Source organism: Ursus arctos, unplaced genomic scaffold, assembly GCF_023065955.2.
Source record: "Ursus arctos isolate Adak ecotype North America unplaced genomic scaffold, UrsArc2.0 scaffold_18, whole genome shotgun sequence".
Lineage (NCBI taxonomy): Eukaryota > Metazoa > Chordata > Mammalia > Carnivora > Ursidae > Ursus > Ursus arctos.
This window is the reverse complement of record NW_026622852.1, coordinates 23,800,120-23,818,230: the sequence shown is the minus strand read 5'-3', so window position 1 is coordinate 23,818,230 and position 18,111 is coordinate 23,800,120. Positions and strand designations below refer to the sequence as shown.

Sequence of the window (18,111 nt, the reverse complement as noted above, 5' to 3'; positions counted from 1 at the left end):
TGGGGTAAACAACCAGTAGTGCAATGGCTGGATCATAGGGTAGCTCAATTTTTAACTTTTTAAGGGACCTCCACACTGTTTTCCAGAGTGGCTGTACCAACTTGCATTCCCACCAACAATGTAGGAGGGATCCCCTTTCTCCACATCCTCTCCAGCAATTGTTGTTTCTTGCCTTGTCAATTTTTGCCATTCTAACTGGTGTAAGGTGGTATCTTAGTGTGGTTTTGATTTGAATTTCCCTGATGGCTAATGATTTTGAACATTTTTTCATGTGTCTGTTAGCCATTTGTATGTCATCATTGGAAAAGTGTCTGTTCATATCTTCTGCCCATTTTATGATTTGTTTATTTGTTTCTCGTGTATTGAGTTTGAGAAGTTCTTTGCAGTTCTTGGATACCAGTCTTTTATCTGTAGCATCATTTGCAAATATCTTCTCCCATTCCGTGGGCTGCCTCTTAGTTTTTTTGACTGTTTCCTTGGCTGTGCAGAAGTTTTTTATCTTGATGAAGTCCCACAAGTTCATTTTATCTTTTGTTTCTCTTGCCTTTGGAGATGTATCATGAAAAAGGTTGCTGTGGCCGATGTCGTATAGGTTGCTGCCTATGTTCTCCTCTAGAATTTTGATGGATTCCTGTCTCACATCGAGGTCTTTCGTCCATTTGGAGTTTATCTTTGTGTATGGTGTGAGAGAGTGGTCAAGTTTCATTCTTTTGCATGTAGCTGTCCAATTTTCCCAGCACCATTTATTGAAGAGACTGTCTTTTTTCCACTGGATGTTTTTTCCTGCTTTGTCAAAGATTAGTTGCCCAAAGAGCCGAGGGTCCATTTCTGGGTTCCCTATTCTGTTCCATTGGTCTATGTGTCTGTTTTTGTGCCAGTACCATGCTGTCTTTGTGATCACAGCTTTGTAGTACAGCTCGAAATCCGGCATTGTGATGCCCCCAGCTTTGTTTTTCCTTTTCAACAGTTCCTTGGGGATTCGGGGCCTTTTCTGTTTCCATACAAATTTAAGGACTATTTGTTCCAGTTCTTTGAAAAATGTCCTCGGTATTTTGATCGGGATAGCATTGAAAGTGTAGATTGCTCTGGGTAGCATGGACATTTTAACTATGTTAATTCTTCCGATCCATGAGCATGGAATATCTTCCCATCTTTTTATGTCTTCCTCAATGTCTTTCAAGAGTGATTTATAGTTTCTAGAATATAGGTCCTTTACGTCTCTGGTTAAGTTAATTCCAAGGTAACGTATGGTTTTTGGTGCTATTGTAAATGGGATGGATTCCCTAATTTCTCTTTCTTCGGTCTCGTTATTCGTGTATAGAAATGCAACTGATTTCTGAGCATTGATTTTGTATCCCGCCACGTTACTGAATTGCTCTATAACTTCTAATAGTTTGGGAGTGGATTCTTTTGGGTTTTCCATATAGACTATCATGTCATCTGCGAAGAGAGGCATTTTGACTTCTTCTTTGCCGATTTGAATACCTTTGATCCCTTTTTGTCGTCTGATTGCTGTTGCAAGAACTTCTAGTACTATGTTGAATAATAGTGGCGAGAGTGGGCATCCTTGTCGAGTTCCTGATCTTAAGGGAAAGGCTTCTAGCTTTTCCCCATTGAGAATAATATTTGCAGGAGGCTTTTCATAGATGGCTTTTATGAGATTGAGAAATGTACCTTCTATTCCTACACTCTGAAGGGTTTTAATCAGGAAAGGATGCTGTATTTTGTCAAATGCTTTTTCGGCATCGATTGAGAGGATCATATGGTTCCTGAGTCTTTTCTTGTTGATATGATGTATCATGCTGATTGATTTGCGAATATTGAACCACGCTTGCATCCCAGGTATGAATCCCACTTGATCGTGATGGGTAATCCTTTTAATGTACTATTGCATTCTATTAGCAAGTATCTTGTGGAGGATTTTGGCGTCCATATTCATTAGGGAGATCGGTCTGTAATTCTCCTTTTTCAGGGGGTCTTTGCCTGGTTTGGGGATCAAGGTAATATTGGCCTCATAGAATGAGTTTGGTAGCTTTCCTTCTGTTTCTATTTTTTGAAATACCTTTAGGAGAATAGGTATTATTTCTTCTTTGAATGTTTGGTAGAATTCCCCAGGAAAACCGTCCGGGCCTGGAGTTTTGTTATTTGGAAGGTTGTTTATCACTGACTCAATTTCTTCATAATTAATTGGCCTGTTTAAGAAATCAATTTCTTCCGGTTTCAATCTTGGTAGTTTATAGGTTTCCAGGAAGGATTCCATCTCTTCCAGATTGCTTAGTTTATTGGCATATAGCTGTTGATAAAAATTTCCAATAATCCTTCCAATTTCAATGGTGTTCGTCATGACCTCTCCTTTTTATTCATAATTTTAATAATCTGGGTCCTTTCTCTTTTCTTTTGGATAAGTGTTGCCAGTGGTCTGTCAATTTTATTGATTCTCTCAAAGAACCAGCTTCTAGTCCTGTTGATCTGCTCTACTGTACTTCTGGTTTCTGCTTGATTGATTTCAGCTCTAATTTTGGTCAACTGCTTCCTCGTGCATGGATTAGGCCTGTCCCTCTGTTGCTGTTCCAGCTTCTTGAGGTGAGAATATAAAAACTGCATTTTAGATTTTTCTATTCTTTTGAGTGAGGCTTGGATGGCTATGTATTTCCCCCTTAGGACTGCCTTTGCAGTATCCCATAGGTTTTGGACTGTTGTATTTTCATTCTCATTGGTCTCCATAAATTGTTTAATTTGATTTTTGATTTCCTGGTTTATCGAGTCATTCCTGAGCAGGATGGTTCTTAGTCTCCAAGTGTTTGAGTTTCTTCCAAATTTTTCCTTGTGGTTGAGTTCCAATTTCAGAGCGTTGTGGTCTGAGAATATGCAGGGGATAATTTCAATCTTTTGGTATCGGTTGAGACCTGTTTTGTGTCCCAGAACATGGTCTACTCTTGAGAATGTTCCATGGGCATTAGAATAGAATGAGTATTCTTTGGGTCTGGGGTGTAGTGTTCTATATATATCTATGAGGTCCAACTCGTGGAGTATGGCATTCAAAGCCTTTGATTCTTTGCTTAGTTTTTGCCAGGGTGTTCTGTCTATTTCTGATAGTAGAGTGTTGACGTCCCCTACTATTAATGTATTTTTATTTATATGTCTCTTTATTCTGGTTAAGAGTTGGCTTGTGTATCTTGCTGCTCCCCTGTTGGGGGCATATATATTTATAATTGTCATATCCACTTGTTGAATACTTCCTTTAAGAATAATATAGTGCCCCTCTGCGTCTCTAACTATAGTCTGTAGTTTAAAATCCAATTTATCTGATATGAGAATTGCTACCCCAGCTTTCTTTTGAGGTCCATTTGCGTGAAAGATGGTACTCCATCCCTTTACTCTCAGTCTGAATGCATCTTTGGGTTCGAAATGAGTCTCTTGTAGACAGCAAATGGATGGGTCATTTCTTTTTATCCAATCTGCAACCCTGTGGCATTTATGGGAGAATTTAAGCCATTTACATTAAGACTGAGTACTGAGAGATATGATTTTAATGATGCCATGTTGCCAGTAAAGTCTTTGTTTGTATTGGCTGTGACTTTCTGTTCTGTATCACTCTTGGGGCCTTTTTACTTTTATAGAACCCCCCGTAATATCTCCTGTAGGGCTGGTTTCGTGGTTATGAAATTGGTTAGTGACTGGCGATTTTGAAATGTCTTTATTTCTCCATCAATTCTGAATGACAGCCTTGCTGGATAAAGGATCCTTGGCTGCATGTTTTTCTCTGAAAGAGCTTTAAATGTGCTCCCCCAACCCTTTCTCTTATTCCAGGTCTGTGTAGACAGGTCTGACGTAATTCTGATGCCTTTGCCTTGGTACGTGAGTAATTTCTTTGCCCTGACCGCTTTCAATACTGTATCCTTGGATCTAATATTTGCGAAATGCACTATGACGTGACGTGGCGTAGGTTTGTCGTGGTTGAGCTTGGGAGGGGTCCTCTCTGCCTCTTGGACACGAATGTTTGTTTCCCTTGCTAGATTAGGGAAGTTTTCAGCTACAATTTGTTCAAATATCTCTTCTAGACCTCTGTTTTTCTCCACCCCCTCGGGGATGCCGATGATTCTAACATTGGATCGTTTCATTGAGTCAGTAATCTCCCATAACCTACATTCGTGGGCTTGGATTTTTTTAAGAGCAGCTTCTATTTTGTTTTTTTCCTCTATTAACCCATCCTCCAATTCACTAACCTGTTCCTCTGCTTCTGTGACCCTGGCCATCAGAGCCTCTAGTTTTGCCTGCATTTGGCTCATAGAATTTTTAATTTCTGTCAGATTTGCTCTCATTTCTGTCCTTAGGGATTCTATATTCTCAGTAACATTTTCGTTAATAGTTTTTTCAATTCTTATCATTTCGACCATCGTTACTCTGAATTCCATTTCTGATACTTTGGTTACATCCATATCCATTATTTCTGTGGCAGAGGCCACAGACTCACTGTCTTTTCTTTGCTGGGGGGGGGGGGCTTCTCCATCTTGTCATTCTGATGAGAGGTTGCAGGGTTGTCCAGAGCCCAAATTATTGACTGGGTCCTAGGCCGTGCCCTTTGTTTTATAGGGATCTTAGGGATGTGGGCTTCTTCTTTAAAGATTTTATTTATTTATTTATGTGGCAGCCAACCAGCGAGAGAGGGAACAGAAGCAGGGGAGTGGGAGAGGAAGAAGCAGGCTCCCAGCGGAGGAGCCCGATGAGGGACTCCTTTCCGGAACGCCGGGATCACACCCTAAGCTGAGGACAGGCGCTCAATGACTGCGCCACCCAGGCGCCCAGGCTGTGGGCTTCTTGATTTTTCAGCCTGCCTTCTGCGTTCTGGGGGAGGGGCCTGCCGCGCCGATACTCAGGCAGCCCTGTTTGGGTAGAGTCTCCGTGTCCCCTGCGAGGGGGGATGGGGATGGGCACTCTCTGAGCCGGTATTTCCAGGCTTTTGTTCTCTGGCGGCTTTCCCTGGCGGTCTGCTGTGCCTCTTCTGAGAGTCAGAGCAGCAGCGGCCGAATTTCAGCCTCTGTCACAGAACAGAGGGATTGCGGCCCGTTCTCTACTAATGTTCTGGCCATTTTAACTCTGTTCCTGTTGGTGCTGCTCAACCCTGCAGCGTCCCGGGATGTGCGCCCCACACCCGGCGTCCCTGCCCTCACTTCCAGGGCCGGCGCGTCTCTGTCCTTTGTGTTTCTAATGCCGCCAGCTGCCAGCCGCCCCACACGCACCCTGGAAGCTCCCGGTCTCAGTCTGGATCCAGTGAGCGCACCGGGATTCCGGTGTTCCGCGAGATGCCTGGTGGCGCGCGCTCCCGGCTCACGGTCTCAGTCTGCTGTTTTGCGGGTGCCTTCCGCGAGCCCGCCCGCTCTCCCGTGCAAGTGGCTGCCGCTTCCCGGCGCCCGAACGCGGCGGCTCCCTCCCCCTTCCGTTTATCTTCCGATATCTGTGCACAGTTTCATGGCTCCCCGCTTCGTACCTCAATACGCAGCGCTGGAGATGTTCATTTGTAGAGATCCAGATGCATCTTCCTGCGTCTCAGGCTGGTTCCGTGGATGTTCAGGTTGGTCTAGTACCTATCCAACTCCACTCAGGGGACTGGCTGAAAAAGGGGTCCCCTAGTCCTCCGCCATCTTAACTCCCTGAGAATATACTATTTTTGTCAAGTTTTAATATATAATGAAAAAGCTCTAAGCCTTACTTATAGACCACTTGTCAAGGTCAATAAAGGGCTTGTCGATGTTTTAGAAGCCTGTCCTGAGTCAAAATCAAATGGACTTCTAGGCTGTGTTCTACCTTCACCAAGGTCTATGCCTTGTCTGTCTAAATGTGTTAGTATTGAAGGGTCGTTAACTGGCAGACGTTCTGGGGCCCATTCAGATCCCCGGCTGTACATCAATATGAAGCCAGGACCTGAGGAAACTCACGAGGAGGCCTGAATAGAATTCTGTACATCTCTTTTTCTAGTCATCTTATTTCTGGTGGCCCTAATAACTTACAATTTTTGTGTAGGGAGCTTCAGTATCCATCTCTTTTGAGAAGGAAGATAATGCTTTTTCTCAGAATTGTGTTAAAGTTCCCACACCCCATTGAAGTACACATGAATGACATAATATTTTATTTTTCAATAAAAGAGGAATATCATTATTGTTAGGATAAGTGATAGGATAAACTAATGGGGGTGGCAAATGTCAGCATTTTTGGGTTGAGTGCTCTGGGCTAGACCAGGGCTAGGAGAGAGGAATAACCACATGTGAGAATTGTTGTTGTGGGAAAATTGAGAGGATTTGGGGACTGGTCAAATGAGGAGGTATGAAGAGAATGGAGAGGTAACAAGATAAATGAAATTTCAAATCTAAATAATTAGAAAAACAAATGGTGAAACTGTTGACCTGGAATTGTGGGGTTAGGAGGGCTGGTGACACATGCTGGGGAGAAAGGTGGATACCCACTCCAGAACAGGGAGTGGGAGAGAACAGAGATTTTCCTTCAGAATTTTCTTTAATCCATATTTACTTTGTAGCAGCAAGAGGAAACCAAACAAGTATATGAGATATGTGGGTTAAAAAAATAGTTTTAGGTTAGACCTCGGATGGAAAAGTGAAGCAGTTTAAGGAGAGACAAGGATAGCTGTAACGATGTTGATAATTATGAGGACATGCTATACTTTTTTTCTCTGCTTCCTCTTTTCTCCTGGGGGAAAAATATCCAACTGGCTATATATGAGACTGTGAAGATGCTGCTCTTGAGTGTCATAATATGTGTCCTCTGCTGGGGCCTTTTCTAGATGGAGAGCACCTGTGGGGGGATATGAGCTGATTTTCTGTTGGGGATAATCAGCTGACTTCTGAGCATGACAGGAAGCCTACAGGCTGATGTCTTGTGTGAGGTGGATGAAAGACCTTATGACTGCACTGTTTGCTGTCTTTGTCAGCCACTGAGGAAAAGATGAAGGTGTCAGAAGCATGTACTCAGAGCTCATTGTCATAGGCAGAGATCCTTAAGATTTTGGGAAGGTTATAGTGATTAAGCATTAAGTGATTAAGCATGACAGTTTTGGAATTTTTTCCAGGGGGAAAGATGCATGTATATATGAACACACATACACACACACACACGCACAGACACACTTGTGTGGAGTTTGGTCATGGATTCCCACTTGAGAACTCATTATATAGGATATACTTTCTAGAGTTGTGTGGATTCTTATTAGCTTTCAGAGGGCAGAAATGCTTTGTAACAATCTCCATTCAGCTAAAAATGTAATTTCCTTTTCCCTTTAAATAGGTTTTATTTTTTATTTTATTTTAATTAAATAATTAATTAATTTTTTAGAACAGTTGTAGGTTCACAGCAAAATTGAGCAGAAGGTGCACAAGTTTCCCATATATCTCCTCCCCCACACATACATAACCTCCCCCATTATCAACATCCCCCACCAGAGTGGTACACTTTTTACAGTTTATGAAGCTACGTTGATACATTATTATTACCCAGAGTCCATAGTTTACCTTAGGGTTCACTTTTACTGTTGTACCTTCTATGGGTTTGGACAAATGTATAGTGACATGTATCTATCATTAGAGCAACATGCGGAGTAGTTTTATTGCCCTAAAAATCTTCTATGCTCTATTCATCCCTCTCTCCCCCCAAACCCTGGCAAAGATTGTTCTTTTTACTGTCTCCATAGTTTTTCCTTCTCCAGAATGTTGTATAGTCAGAATCATACAGTATATAGCCTTTTTAGAATGACTTCTTTCACTTAGTGATGTGCATTTAAGATTCTTTCATAATGAATCATGGAACTTTACATCAAAAACTAGGGATGTACTATGTGGTGACTAACATAATATAATAAAAAATATTATTAAATAAAAAAAAGATTCTTTCATTCCTTTTCATGGTATGATAGCTTATTTCTTTTTAGCACCGAATAATATGCCATAGTCTGGGTGTATCACCGTTTGTTTTTCCATTCACCTACTAGAGGACATTGGGGCTGACAAGTTTTGGCAATTATGAATAAAGTTGCTGCAAACATTTGTGTGTAGGTTTTGGGGTCATACATTTTCAACTCTTTGGGGCAAATACCAAGGAGTATGATATAGTAAGAGTATGTTAGTTTTGTAAGACATCCCTAAGCCATTTTCCAAAGTGGCTGTACCATTTTTAATTTCTACCAGCAATGAATGAAAGTTTCTATTACTCCACACCCTTCTCAACATTTGATGTTGTCAGTGTTTTAGATTTTGTTTTAGATTTTTAATGAGTATGTAGTGGTATCTCATTGCTTTAATTTACAATTTTCTTTTTTTAAATTATATTTTATTATGTTATGTTAATCACCATACAGTATATCATTAGTTTTTGATGTAGTGTTCCATGATTCATTGCTTAATTTGCAATTTTCTAATGACATGATATGGAGCGTCTTTTCGTATAGTTATCTGCCATCTCTGTATCTTCTTTGGTGAGGTGTCTGTTAAGGTCTTTGGCCCCACTTAAGAAATTAAAAAAAATGGTTCCTAGTTTTATTGAGATATAATTAACATATAACATTGTGTAAGTTTAAGGTGTACAGCTTGATGATTTGATATGTATATGTTGTAAAATCATTACCACAATAAGATAATGAACATATCTATCACCTCACGTTACCTTTTTTTTTTTTTTTTTTGGTTGTGGTGAAAACTTTTAAGTTTCATCTTATAACTGGAAGTTTAGTATCCTTTGACCATTTTTACCCATTTTCCCCACCCCTTGCATCTGGCAACCACCTATCTACTCTGTTTCTATGAGTTTGTTCTTTTAGAATCTACATATAGGGGCACCTGGGTGGCACAGCGGTTAAGCGTCTGCCTTCGGCTCAGGGCGTGATCCCGGCGTTATGGGATCGAGCCCCACATCAGGCTCCTCTGCTATGAGCCTGCTTCTTCCTCTCCCACTCTCCCTGCTTGTGTTCCCTCTCTCGCTGGCTGTCTCTATCTCTGTCAAATAAATAAATAAAATCTTAAAAAAAAAAAAAAGAATCTACATATAAGTGATATCGTACACTATTTGTCTTTTTCTGACTTATTTCATTTAGCTTAATACTCTCTAGGTTCATCCATGTTATCTCAGGTGAAGAATTCCTTCTTTTTTAATGGCTGAATAACATTCCATTGTATGTGTATGTGTATTATTTAATCCATTTACTTGTTGATGGACACTTAGGTTGCTTTCATGTCTGGCTATTGTGAATATTGCTGCAATGAACACAAGAGTGCAGACATGTGTTTTATTTATTTATTTATTTATTTATTCATTCATTCATTTATTTATTTATTTTTAAAGATTTTATTTATTTATTTGACAGAGAGAGACAGACAGCGAGAGAGGGAACACAAGCAGGGGGAGTGGGAGAGGAAGAAGCAGGCTCTCAGCAGAGAAGCCTGATGTGGGGCTCGATCCCAGAACGCCGGGATCACGCCCTGAGCCGAAGGCAGATGCCCAACGACTGAGCCACCCAGGTGCCCCCAGACATGTGTTTTAGACAGTAATTTCATTTCCTTTGGATATATTGCTAGATCATATGGTAGTTCTATTTTTAATTCTTTGAGGAGCCTCCATACTATTTACCATAGTGACTGCACCAATTTACATGCCCATCAACAGTGCAACAGGGTTTCTTTTACTTCACATCCTTACCAGCACTTATCTCTTGTCTTTTGATAATAGCCATCCTAACAGTGTGAGGTGCTATCTCATTGTGGTTTTGATTTGAATTTCCTTGATGATTAATGATGTTGAGCATCTTTTCATGTACCTGTTGTTTGGCCCTTTAAAAACTGGGTTATTTGTGTTCTTATTGTTGAGTTTTAAGAGTTCCTTGTATATTTTGGGCAATAATCCTTTATCAGATATGTCTTATGCAAATGTTTTCTTCCAGTCTGTGGCTTGTCTTCTCATCATTTTGACAGTGTTTTTAGTAGAGCAGAGGTTTTATTTTTAAAAAAAATTTTTAAAGATTTTTATTTATTTATTTGACAAAGGGAGAGTGTGTGAGAGAGAGAGTACAAGTAGGGGGAAGGGGTAGTGGAAGAAGCAGACTCCCTGCCAAGCAGGAAGCCTGATGCAGTACTTGATTCCGGGACCCTGGGATCATGACCTGAGCCAAAGGTAGATGCTTAACTGACTGAGCCACCCAGGTGCCCAGGGCAGAGGTTTAAAAAAAATTTTTTATGAGAGAGAGAGATTGAGAGCATGTGCCCACAGGCTCAAGCAGCCGGGGGCGGGGTGGGGGGGAGGCGGGGCAGAGGGAGAGGGAGAGAGAGAATCTTAAGCAGGCTCCACACTCAGCGTGAAGCCTGATGCAGGGCTTGATCTCACAACCCTGAAGATCATGACTTAAGCTGAAATCAAGAGTTGGACACCCAAGTGACTGAGCCATCCAGGTGCCCTGAGGTTTTACATTTTAATGAAATCTGGCTTATCACCTTTGGTGTTGAATCAAAAAAGTCATCACCATACCCAAGGTCACTTAGAGGTTCTTCCATGCTATTTTCTAGGTGTTTTATAGTTTTGCATTTTACATTTAGGTCTATGATCCATTCTGAGTTGATTTTTGTGAAGGTATAAGATCTGTGCCTGGGTTTTTTTTTTTTTCTTTTTTGCATGTGGATGTCTAATTGTTCCAGCACCATTTGTCAAAAAGACTATCTTTTCTCCCTTGTATTGCCTTTGCTCCTTCATCAAAGATCAGTTGACTATATTTATGAGGGTCTATTTCTGGGCTCTCTGTTCTGTTCCATTGATCTATTGTGTGTGTGTGTGTGTGTGTGTGTGTGTGTGTGTGTGTGTGTGTGTGTGTTTGACAATACTATGCTGTCTTGATTACTGTAGCATTATAGTAATTCTTGAAGTCAAGTACTGTGAGTTCTCTGATTTTACTCTTCAACATTGTATTGGCTATTCTGGCCCTATTGCGCCTCCATAAAGAGCCAATTTGCCAGTGGTCACAAAATAACTTGCTGGTATTTTGATTGGTATTGTATTGAATCTGTTAATCAAGTTGGGAAAAAATGATATCTTGACAATATTGAGATTTCTTATCTGTGAACATGGAATATCTCTCCATTTATTTAGTTCTTTGATTTCTTTCATCAGAGTTGTGTAGTTTTTGTCATATAGATCTTATGTATATTTCGTTAGATTTGTATCTAAGTATTTGTATCTAAGTATTTGTATCTAAGTATTTCATTTTCGGGGGTGCTAATGCAAGTGGTATTGTGTTTTTAATTTCAATTCCACCTGTTCATTGTTAGTATATAGGAAAGTGGTGAACTTTTATAGGTTAACTTTGTATCCTGCAGTCTTACTATAATTGTTTCAGGTTTTTTGTCAATTATTTTAGATTTTCTACATAGACAACTGTGTCATCTGTGAGCAAATACATTTATATTTCTTTCTTTTCAATCAGTATACCTTTTATTTCCTTTTCTTGTCTTACTGCATTAGCTAGGACAATGTTGAAAAGAGTGGTACAAGAGGACATGACATCCCTGACTTTTTCCTGACCTTAGCATGAAAGTTTTTAGTTTCCAACCAGTAATGATGGTGAGATGTTAGTTATATGATGTAAGCTGTAGATTTTTTGTAAATGTTCTTTATCAAACTGAGGAAGTTCCCCTCTATTTCCTGTTTGCTTGGAATGTTTATCATGAATGGATGTTGGATTTTGTCAAATGCTTTTTCTGCACCTTTTAATATGATCATCTGATTTTTTCTTCTTTAGCTTGTTGATATGAAGGATTACATTAATTGCTTTTTGAATGTTGAAGCAACCATGCATAACTAGGATAAATCCCACTTGGTTGTGTTGTGCAATTCTTTTTATACATTGTTAAATTAGATTTGCTAATAATTTGTTAAGGATTTTTGCATCATGTTCATGAGAGATGTTGGTCTATAGTTTTCTTTCCTTTTGAAGTCTTTCTCTGGTTTTGGTATTCTAGTAATTATGAGTCATAGAATGATTTAGGAAAAATTCCCTCTGCTTCTGTCTTCAGAAAGAGATATGGAGAATTGGTATAATTCTTATCCTAAATGTTGGGAAGAACTTATCATTGAACCCATATGAGTCTGATGCTTTCAGTTTTGGAAGGTTATTAATCATTGATTCAATTTCTTTAATAGATATTCATCTATTTAGATTGTCTATTTCTTCTTATGTGAGCTTTGGCAAATTGTGTTTTTCAAGAAATTGGTACTTTTCATCCAAGTTATCAAATTTGTAAGCATAGAGTTGTTTGTAGTATTCCTCTGTTATTCTCTTAATGCTCGTGGGATCTGTAGTGATATCCCTTTTTTCGCATCTGATATTTTCTCCCTGCTGGATCTGCCCATTTTTGATAGAAGGATATTGATGTCTCCAACTATTTCTCCTTGCGGTTCTATTAGCTTTTAACTCATGTATTTTGACACTATGTTGTTAGGTGCATATGCTTTAAAGTTTGTTATATTTTCTTGGTGAATTGACCCCTTTATCATTATGGAATGTCTCTCTGTCTTAGTCAGTATGGGCTGCCAAAACAAAATACCATAGACCAGTTGGTTAAACAACAGACATTTATTTTCTCACAGTTTTGATGCTGCAAGTCTGAGATAAGGGTGCCAGCATGGTCAGTTTCTGGTGGGGCCTGTCTTCCTGGTTTGTAGGTGGCTGCCATCTCACTGGGTGCTCATTTGCTCTCTTCTTTGAGCACAATTGGAGGAAGAGAGAGCAAGCTCTCTGGTGCCTCTTCTTAGAAGGACATTAATCCTATCTTATCATGACCCACCATTATGATGTCATTTACTTGCTCCTTCTAAGCCTTATCTCCAAATCTGGTCATATTGGGGAATACGGATTCAACATATGAATTTGGGGGGGACACAATTCAGTTCACAGCACCCTCTTTACCCTGAAAATTTTCTTTGCTCTGAAGTCTGTTCTGTCTGAAATTAATATAGTTACTCCAGCTTTCTTTTGATTATTGTTAGCATGGTATATCTTTCTTCATTCCTGTACTTTTTTTTTTTTAAAGATTTTATTTATTTATTTGAGAGAGAGTGAGAGAGAGAGAGCATGAGAAGGGGGAAGGGGCAGAGGGAGAGAGAGAAGTAGGCTCCCTGCTGAACAGGGAGCCTGATGTGGGACATAATCCCAGGACGCTGAGCCGAAGGCAGACACTTAACTGACTGAGCCACCCAAGGTGCCCCGTTCCTCTACTTTTAATCTACTTTGTATTTGTAGTGGATTTTTTTTTATAGATAGAATATGGTTGAGTCTTATTTTTTGATCCACTTTGACTATCTCTGTCTTTTAATTGGTGTGTTTAGACCATTGTTTAAAATGTCATTTGTATAGTTGGATTAATACCTACCATATTTGTTACTGTTTTCTATTTGTGGCTCTTGTTCTTTGTTCCTAATTTTGTCTTCCATTCTTTTTCTGCCATCTATGGTTTTAATTGAGCATTTTATATGATCCCATTTTTTCTCCATTCTCTTATTAGTGTATTGGTTATACTTTTTTAAAAAACCTTTTGTAGTGGTTGCTCTGATGTTTGCAATACACATTTACAACTTACCCAAGTCTACTTTCCAATAACACTATACCACTTCACTAGCAGTGCAAGTACCTTATAACAAAATAAGAAAATATTCCCAATTTCTCTCTCCTGTCCTTTGTATCATTGCTGTCATTCATTTTACTTAAACATGAGCGATAATCATCAAGTACATTGTTGGTATTATTATTATTATTGTTATTGTTATTGTTTTTAGTAGGGCTCGAACTCACAACCCTGAGATCAAGACCTGAGCCAAGATCAAGAGTCAGATCCTCAACTGACTGAGCCCCCCAGGTGCCCTGATATTATTATTTTGAACCAATTGTTATTTGTTAGATCAATTAAGAGTAAGAAAAAGTTTTTATTTTATCTTCACTTATTCCTTCTCTAATGCTCTTCCTCTCTTTATGTAGATCCAAGTTCCTTTTATGTACATCCAAGTTCCTGACCAAGACCCTAATCATTTTCTTTCCTTCTGGAGAACTTCTTTTAACATTTCTTGCAAGGCAAGATGCTTTTTAGGATCATGTTCCAAATCAACTACTTGTACTCAAATACTTGGCTCAGGGTCTGCTGCTAGGGGAACCCAGCTGAAGACAGTTAATTGAAAAAATCCTGTTGGATAGAAAGGGTTATAAATTGCCTTTAATCCTCTAAGAAAGTAGTGAAGTATAAATGACTTTTATGCAACTCAGTTTTTGTAACTTTTAGTTTTGAAATAATTTCAAGTTTATCGAAAAGTTGCAAGAGCAGCACAAAAAATGCCCGCATACTTTCACCCACTTTCTCGTGTACCCTTCAACCAGGTTATCACTTTTGTCTTATCATTCTTCTGAACCTTTTGAGAGTAAGGAGAAGACATGATACTCCTTTCCCCCAAAGACTTCAGTGTCTAAATCCCTAAGAAGGAAAACATTCTTTTGTATGACCATAATATAATGATCAAAATCAGAAAATTAACATTGATATAATACTATTATTTCCAGACTTTATTAAAAATTTTCCAATTTTCTCAATAAAATTTAATAGCTCTATTTCCCCCCCTTATCCCTTCCAGGATCACACATTTCATTTAGTATCATGTTTTGTCTCTTAATCCAAGACCATTTTTTAGTCTTTGTCTTTTATGACCTTGACATTTTTGAAGAGTACAGACCAGTTCTTTTGTAGAATGTCCCTTACCATTAAGATTGAGGTTATTCATTTTTTGGCAGAAATACCATCAAAGCGATGATGTGTCCTTCTCACTGCATGGTATCAAGAGGCACCATTACTGGTGATCTTAACTTTGATCACTGGTTGAGGTGATGTCTACCAGGTTTATCTGCTGTAAAATTATTGTTTCTCTTTTTGTAATGAATAAGTGTTTTATTGAAACATCATGTGATAGAAAGTAGTGTTTATTCATTTTTTAAAAGATTTTATTTATTTATTTATTTATTTATTTATTTTTTATAATAATTTTTTATTATATTATGTTAGTCACCATACAGTACATCCCTAGTTTTTGATGTAAAGTTCCATGATTCATTACTTGTGTATAACATCCAGTGCACCATGCAATACATGCCCTCCTTAATACCCATCACCGGCCTAGCCCATTGCCCCCCTCCCCGAACCCCTCAGTTTGTTTCCCAGAGTCCGTAGTCTCTCATGGTTCATTCCCCCTTCTGTTTACCCCCCCCTTTTTTCTTCCCTTTCTTCTCCTACTGATCTTCCTACTTCTTATGTTCCATAAATGAGTGAAACCATATGATAATTATCTTTCTCTGCTTGACTTATTTCACTTAGCATTATCTCCTCCAGTCCCGTCCATGTTGCAGCAAATGTTGAGAAATCGTTCTTTTTGATGGCTGAGTAATATTCCATTGTATATATGGACCATATCTTCTTAATCCAGTCATCCGTTGAAGGGCATCTCAGCTCATTCCAAGATTTAGCTATTGTGGACAATGCTGCTATGAACATTGGGGTGCATATGGCCCTTCTCTTCACTATGTCTGTATCTTTGGGGTAAATACCCAGTAGTGCAATTGCTGGATCATAGGGTAGCTCAATTTTTAACTTTTTAAGGGACCTCCACACTGTTTTCCAAAGTGGCTGTACCAACTTGCATTCCCACCAACAATGTAAGAGGGATCCCCTTTCTCCACATCCTCTCCAGCAATTGTTGTTTCTTGCCTTGTCAATTTTTGCCATTCTAACTGGCATAAGGTGGTATCTCAGTGTGGTTTTGATTTGAATTTCCCTGATGGCTAATGATTTTGAACACTTTTTCATGTGTCTGTTAGCTGTTTGTATGTCTTTATTGGAAAAGTGTCTGTTCATATCTACTGCCCATTTTTTGATTTGATTATTTGTTTCTCATGCATTGAGTTTGAGAAGTTCTTTGTAGATCTTGGATACCAGTCTTTTATCTGTAGTGTCATTTGCAAATATCTTCTCCCATTCCGTGGGCTGCCTCTTAGTTTTTGAAAAGCTTCTGCACAGCCAAGGAAACAGTCAAAAAAACTAAGAGGCAGCCCACGGAATGGGAGAAGATATTTGCAAATGACACCACAGATAAAAAGATTTTATTTATTTATTTGACAGAGACAGCCAGCAAGAGAGGGAACACAAGCAGGGGGAGTGGGAGAGGAAGAAGCAGGCTCCCAGGAGAGCATGGAGCCCGATGTGGGGCTTGATCCCAGGACTCTGGGATCACGCCCTGAGCCGAAGGCAGATGCTTAACGACTGAGCCACCCAGGCACCCAAGAAAGTAGTGTTTAAAGCAAGTAGTGTTTAAAGCAAGATAGAAAGTAATGTTTAAAGGAAGATGTCAATAGGACAGGAGCAAGCTTCAAGGGATTCCCTCTGGCCCAAACTGGGACAATTTTAGCTTTCAAGAGTAACAGATTATAACCCATGCATAAAATAATAATCCATGACAATGTTGACTTTAAAAATTGGTAGAAATGGATAATAATCCATGAGTTCATATTTGTTTTTATTTTTTAAGATTTTATTTATTTATTTATTTGACAGAGAGAGAGCAGCAGGCAAAGGGAGAGAGAGAAGCAGGCTCCCTGCTGAGCAAGGATCCCGATGCAGAACTTGATCCCAGAACCCTGGGATCATGACCTGAGCTGAAGGCAGATGCTCAACCAACTGAGCCAACCAGGTGCCCCTCCATATTTGTTTATAAATAAGTAAGTCAAAAAAATTCTACTCTTTCTTTAAGTAGAATTCCAATAGATAAAAGTAGAATAGTGAAAAAAATGAATATTTAGAAGTCATTATAGTAATAGTTAATTCAGGCAAGAATCATCAGTGGATGTTAAAACTTACATCATTGGGTTATAATCATATTACATTAGTTATATGATGTTATTATAACGTATTAATCAATATGTAGTGAATGCTGAACAGAAGATTATGTCCTCCCTAGACTTTTTTTTTTTTAAAGATTTATTTATTTATTTATTCGACAGAGAGAGAGAGAGTCAGCGAGAGAGGGAACACAAGCAGGGGGAGTGGGAGAGGAAGAAGCAGGCTCATAGCGGAGGAGCCTGATGTGGGGCTCGATCCCAGAACGCCGGGATCACGCCCTGAGCCGAAGGCAGACGCTTAACCGCTGTGCCACCCAGGCGCCCCTAAATAAATAAAATCTTAAAAAAAAATGGGGCGTGCCCCTAAATAAATAAAATCTTAAAAAAAAATGGGGCGCGCCCCTAAATAAATAAAATCTTAAAAAAAAATGGGGTGCCTGGGTGGCACAGCGGTTAAGCGTCTGCCTTCGGCTCAGGGCGTGATCCCGGCGTTCTGGGATCGAGCCCCACATCAGGCTCCTCGGCTATGAGCCTGCTTCTTCCTCTCCCACTCCCCCTGCTTGTGTTCCCTCTCTCGCTGACTCTCTCTCTCTCTGTCGAATAAATAAATAAAATCTTTTAAAAAAATTTTATTTATTTTTTGGCAGAGAGAGAGACACACACAGCCAGTGAGAGAGGGAACACAAGCAGGGGGAGTGGGAGGGGAAGAAGCAGGCTTCCCAGCGGAGCAGGGAGCCTGATGCGGGGCTCGATCCCAGGACTCTGGGATCACGCCCTGGCTGAAGGCAGATGCTTAATGACTGAGCCACCCAGGCGCCCCCCTCCCTAGACTTTAAATAACTAAGATCTAGTAGAGAAGGTTTGTGTACACAAATCATTACAACACAGAGAAGAAATTGATGATGTAGTACATAAAATGAAGAGGGACGTGAAACCATCTAAGAAAGAATAGTAGGCAGAATGCACAATATGTCTGACCGTCTGTGGTAATATCTTTTGTACTGATCCCCACATGCATGTCATCCCCCAACATCAGATGTTTTCAATGAGCAAGAAAACAAGCTGCTAGTCCTTTGGACTGATGAGCGAGGAGGGAGAGAGATGTTTTTGCAGGCAGCTGCTTCTTTGGTTTCCAAGGGAAACAGTGGTAGAAGCTGCATCAGAAAAGGAGTGGGAAGGCTGTGGTTTAGCACAGATGGGTC

General features: G+C 39.6%; 1 protein-coding gene across 1 annotated transcript in view; it reads left to right on the top strand.

Annotated features, from left to right (window-relative positions):
• The window catches only part of NDUFB6 (NADH:ubiquinone oxidoreductase subunit B6), a 251,056-nt gene that overhangs the window by 76,503 nt on the left and 156,442 nt on the right, over positions 1-18,111 (top strand). The window contains exon 7 of the mRNA XM_057313509.1: positions 16,626-16,789. The gene's annotated coding sequence lies outside the window, so the exon portion shown is untranslated. The remainder of the gene's footprint in view (positions 1-16,625; positions 16,790-18,111) is intronic.